Source organism: Triticum dicoccoides, chromosome 6A, assembly GCF_002162155.2.
Source record: "Triticum dicoccoides isolate Atlit2015 ecotype Zavitan chromosome 6A, WEW_v2.0, whole genome shotgun sequence".
NCBI lineage: Eukaryota > Viridiplantae > Streptophyta > Magnoliopsida > Poales > Poaceae > Triticum > Triticum dicoccoides.
In genome coordinates this window covers 503581914-503586783 of record NC_041390.1, presented here as the reverse complement: position 1 = coordinate 503586783, position 4870 = coordinate 503581914, and the positions used below count along the sequence as shown (strand labels likewise).

Sequence of the window (4870 nt, the reverse complement as noted above, 5' to 3'; positions counted from 1 at the left end):
TTTAGAAGAAACTTTCCATCCTTTTTCTCTCTGTCTGATGCATATGGAAATGATTGATTGATTTCATGTACAAAAGTCAATTATCTCTTTCTTAGGAAAATCATAACTCCTGATTGCATGCCAAAATCATACCCCAAATTTTAAAAGAAACTTTCCATCCTTTTTATCTCTGTCTGATGCATATGGAAATGATTGATTGATTTCATGGACAAAAGTCAATTATCTCTTTCTTAGGAAAATCATAACTCCTGATTGCATGCCAAAATCATACCCCAAATTTTAAAAGAAACTTTCCATCCTTTTTCTCTCTGTCTGATGCATATGGAAATGATTGATTGATTTCCCGTATGTACGAGGGAGATAGGGCGGCCGCATCGGATGGATCGAGAGACGGTTTTTTTTTTGTTTTGCACGGTTTATTTGTTTCCTTAAAATCTATTATTTGTTTCCTAAAGAAATTTGCAATAATGGAAGGTATCGGTTGATTTGGATAAGTTAGTAAATTTAGATCCGTGATTGCGTGCACGTTTGGAAAGTGCTGATTTGCAAGGAAAGAACTGAGGGGTAAATAAACCGGTGAATAAGAAACCAGTATCGAAAAAAATCTACGACGGTTAACCTACGAAAAAAAACCGGACGAAAGTGGTGGGACGAAAAAAAACCTGGAAGCGAGACTACCAACTGCTCCATTAGGAGTAGAGATCCACCGTTGATTTAAACCTATTAAGTAAAAAGATTAAGTTTAATCAACAAGGGTATTATTATCATGGGTGACTGTTTTTTTAGCATGTCTGTCAATTCCCTTGTCAATCGCCCGCATCTGGCCTAACCCATCTCGCACGAGGACCTGGAGACGGCGGCGCAGGAGCGAGGACCGGGCGACGCCACCAGCGCGAGGACCTAGAGGCGACGCCGCCGGCGCGAGGTCATGGAGGCGAAGCCCCGTCTTTGGTTGGTCGCTGTGGCCGCTCCCTCACGGCCCCGCCGACACCGGCGCGAGGCCCTGACGACGCTGACCCGAGATGGAGGCCCCGCCTGCGCTTGGCCGTAGTGGTGTACCAACGCAGCAAGGTATCTCTTCCCCTGCCCCCGTCTCTTCCTTCCGTCCCTCCCTCCCTGCTGTTAGTTCTGCCGGCGGCGGACCAACTGCTCGTTGCAGCACCTTCATATATATATATCCAGTTAGGGTTGAGCAGTGAATACACCTCATTTAGATATTCCAGTACTGAAATTGGTGGGGGACAAACACTGACCTCTGAATTGCCTATTGTTGATTACAAAATGTTGGTAAATATGAAATGAGGATGTGCATGTTACGTTGGTTATCTATTAACATTAGAAGGAACTGTCAGTACTCAGTAGCAGTGTATTACTGGTCTGACGACATGATTGACCAACCTATTAGAAGACACAAATGAAAAGAATTGTCAGTACTACGGTATACCATTTAGCTCGTCCGAAAAAAGACTCCATAGTCCATGAAGTGTCATTTCTGATGAATGACAGTAAGCCTAATTGAGAGGTTGTGTCACTGTACCGTGCCAGTTATATAATGCATGTTGTTCTGTGTCTGGTGTCACTTGTGTCCGTAATGTTATTATTTGGTGAAAGACAGAAGACAACGGCTAGATTATATCAGCATGCCAGAAATGAGTTGGTATTTGATGAACTGCTCAAGCAGTCAAGCTGTCGAGAAATAAATATACATCGTTTTAGAAAAGACATGGTCTCCAATAAGTAACAATAATCGCCATTTTCCACGGCAATACACTTCAGCTGCATGAGTAAACAGAATGCATTTTGTAAGATTATTATTTTGCCCTATATTCAATCTGGGAACATGTTTCTAGAAGTTTTGCCAAACGAAACAAATAGAAGCAAAATTCAATTTCAGGACTATTTTGGCTCAGAATGTGGCCAGAAGATAAGTTTTCAGAGAAATTCCAAAAACAATATATCTCAAAAATCCACACTATCCTATTCCTTATCTCATTCAGTCTGGGAAATTTCAAGAAGCTTTGCCAAATAGAAAAAGAACTAGAAGTAAAATTCCAAATAAGAAGCATTTTGGCTCAAAATTTGGCAAAAAAATGTTTTCAGAAAAATCTCAAATATCCACACTACCCTTTTATTCAATCTAGGAAAGTATTAGTAGTGTGACCGGCCCCGATACCGGTCTTAATAGTCTGGGCCTGCTACTATCTATATTAGTCGTACAGACCCACAAATACCGATCTTTAGTCATACGGACCCACAAGTATTAATCTCAGTCATCCGGACCCATAAGTACTATTTTTACCCGTTCGTGTTGATCTTACACGCTAAGGCTCAATACTTCAATCTTAGTCATCCAGACCCACAACTAATGGTCTTAGTCGTTCGGAAACACAAATATCAGTCTTAGTGGTGCGGAACCAGAAACATCGGTCTTAGTCGTGTGAAACCACGAATATCGACCATAGTCATTCGGGCCCACTAGTATTGATCTTATCCGTTCGGACCCACAAGTATCAATCTTACTCGTTCGGGCTCACTACTATCAATCTTAGTCACCCAAACCCACAAGTATCCGCCTTATTCATTCAGGCCCACAAACATTGGTGTAACTTCTTCGGGCTCACTTCTATCGGTCCTACTTTTTCGGGCTCGCTACTTCAATCTTACTGCTCAGGACAAGAGAAGTATTGATGTTACTCATTCCTGTTCACAAGTATTGATCTTAGTCGTCTGGACCCACGAATATCGATCTTAGTCGTTCCCGTCCACAAGTATTGATCTTCATCAGCCGGACCCACAAATAATGGTCTTACTCGTTTGGCCTCGCTACTTCAATCTTACTGCTCAGGACACGATAAGTGCTGATCTTATTCATGTTCACAAGTATCGATCTTAGTCATTTGGACCCACAAGTATCGATCTTAGTCATTTGGACCCACAAGTATCGATCTTAATTGTTCCCGTCCACAAGTAACGGTCTTACTCGTTCGGCATTGCTACTATAGATCTTAGTTGTCCGGACCCACAAGTATTCGGGCTCACTAGTATCACTCTTAGTTGTTCGGACCACAAGTACCGGTCTTACTCGTTCGGGCACACAAATACCTATCTTGGTCATCCAAGCCCACAAATTCAGTTGTTGGCATTCACATAGAAGGTAGAGAGCGGCAATAACTCATGAATTAGTGAACACCTTTGAAGCAACACAAGATGTACTGTGACTTACAAGTAGAAATCATGCAAATTACAAAAAAATTACATTGTAACTCCAATGTCCACTCTATTGCTACTGTAAATTCATCAACAATTGTTGCCATTCACATAGAAGGTAGAGAGCTGCGGCAACTCATCAATTAGTGAACATCTCCGAAGTAGCAAACTGTAACATCAGTGCACCATTAGGAAACTTACAACCTAGGCATAAAAAACTCAGGTCTAAACTATAAAAACAGATGGGTAAAACTCATGATTTATAGGAAAATTCAAATTATAGCTCAAACAAACGTACAATATAACCTGAGAATCTCGAAAATGGTTTGGCATTTCAGTGGTGGAGAAAGGCCAGCATCACCAATGGAAGTAAGAGAGGACATACAATCAAACCAAATTGCAGCTACATCTGATAAGAAGAAAAGTATTGTATTTCATAGATCAACGTCTAGCAGCAGCAAATGTTTCTCAGCACATGAGAGGGAACACAGAAACCAACACGTGCACCCAAAAACTTTGAGAAACAAATAGTCAGGTGTTTCATTAAGCAAGAGTTCAAGTGGGGTTTCAGGTGGGCTGGGGATAGCACTATTCATCTAACCATCCCAACCACATGTTATCAGACGTGCCAACAATTTGATCTCCAATGAATCAACCTTTCAGAAAAAATGGAGCAACCAATTTTGGACGGTCAATCGATCAACCCTTATCATGCACAAATGTTTGATAACATGTCTTCATGCACGAAGGAGACTATTGAACGACATAGCCCTTTGCTTATTACGAGTAAGAAGAACTGGGAGCTGACAGTTGGACGTGAGGGCCTAGCAATAGAAATAAAATCTAACATTCTCGGTAAGTTTGTTTACACATCTCGTACATAATTCTGTTTTAACAAAATGGCACAGGTGGAGAATACAAATCAGAGGGCCATCAAGTTCCCTACGTCCACACGACCTGACTCGCCCCCACTCGCCGCCGCCGCCTCCTCGTGTGCGCGGTAGACACAGTCAGCTCGAACGCCACCGCCCTCCTGTCCAACAAAAATTTCATAACAGTATACTTTCACATGTGGTCTACAAATCTAAAATGGGCCTGGTTTTTTTTTTTTTGAGCCACAAAATTTTGCAAGTTATTTGTTAAGTTGGAAGGTTGAAAAATTGGTATGAAAAACGGAAAGGTGGGGTTCAGTACATTTTTTTCTAAAACACATGTACATGCACTGGCATGCTTTATTTGACCATTTTCAGTTCAACAAATTACACACACCCAAATAGTTTATATAAATCTGTGTGTGTAGCGTCATTAACTACAAAATGAAGCACAATCAAAGGTTCACAACACAAAGGTTCTGAACCCAAGTTTGCTACTCCACACGGCGCTATACAAAAGGTAATAATCTACGGTGTTTGCGAGATATCCGTAAAACTGCCTAGTTCATCAACGTCCAGTTTAAGGAATACGACATTCTGATTCTGTCCAGCATCAGTAACAATATTAATCACTTCACTTGGCAGAGAAAATATAAACGAAATCAGTGTAAATGAATTTAATCTGGCGAGGTTCAAGTCAGCTAATTCCGTTTAAGTGATCCACAGAAGCAAAGAAACAAAATGTCATGAACTCTCCGTATGAAACCACTACGCTCGCAACTAGTAGGAGG

The 4870-nt window shown here is 41.2% G+C and overlaps 1 long non-coding RNA gene across 1 annotated transcript; it reads left to right on the top strand.

The window, feature by feature from the left end:
* Nucleotides 1-806: 806 nt before the first annotated feature.
* Nucleotides 807-4400, top strand: LOC119317507. Its single transcript, XR_005153658.1, has 2 exons — nt 807-1071; nt 4116-4400. It is a non-coding gene; the product is annotated as an uncharacterized LOC119317507 (long non-coding RNA).
* Nucleotides 4401-4870: the final 470 nt, after the last annotated feature.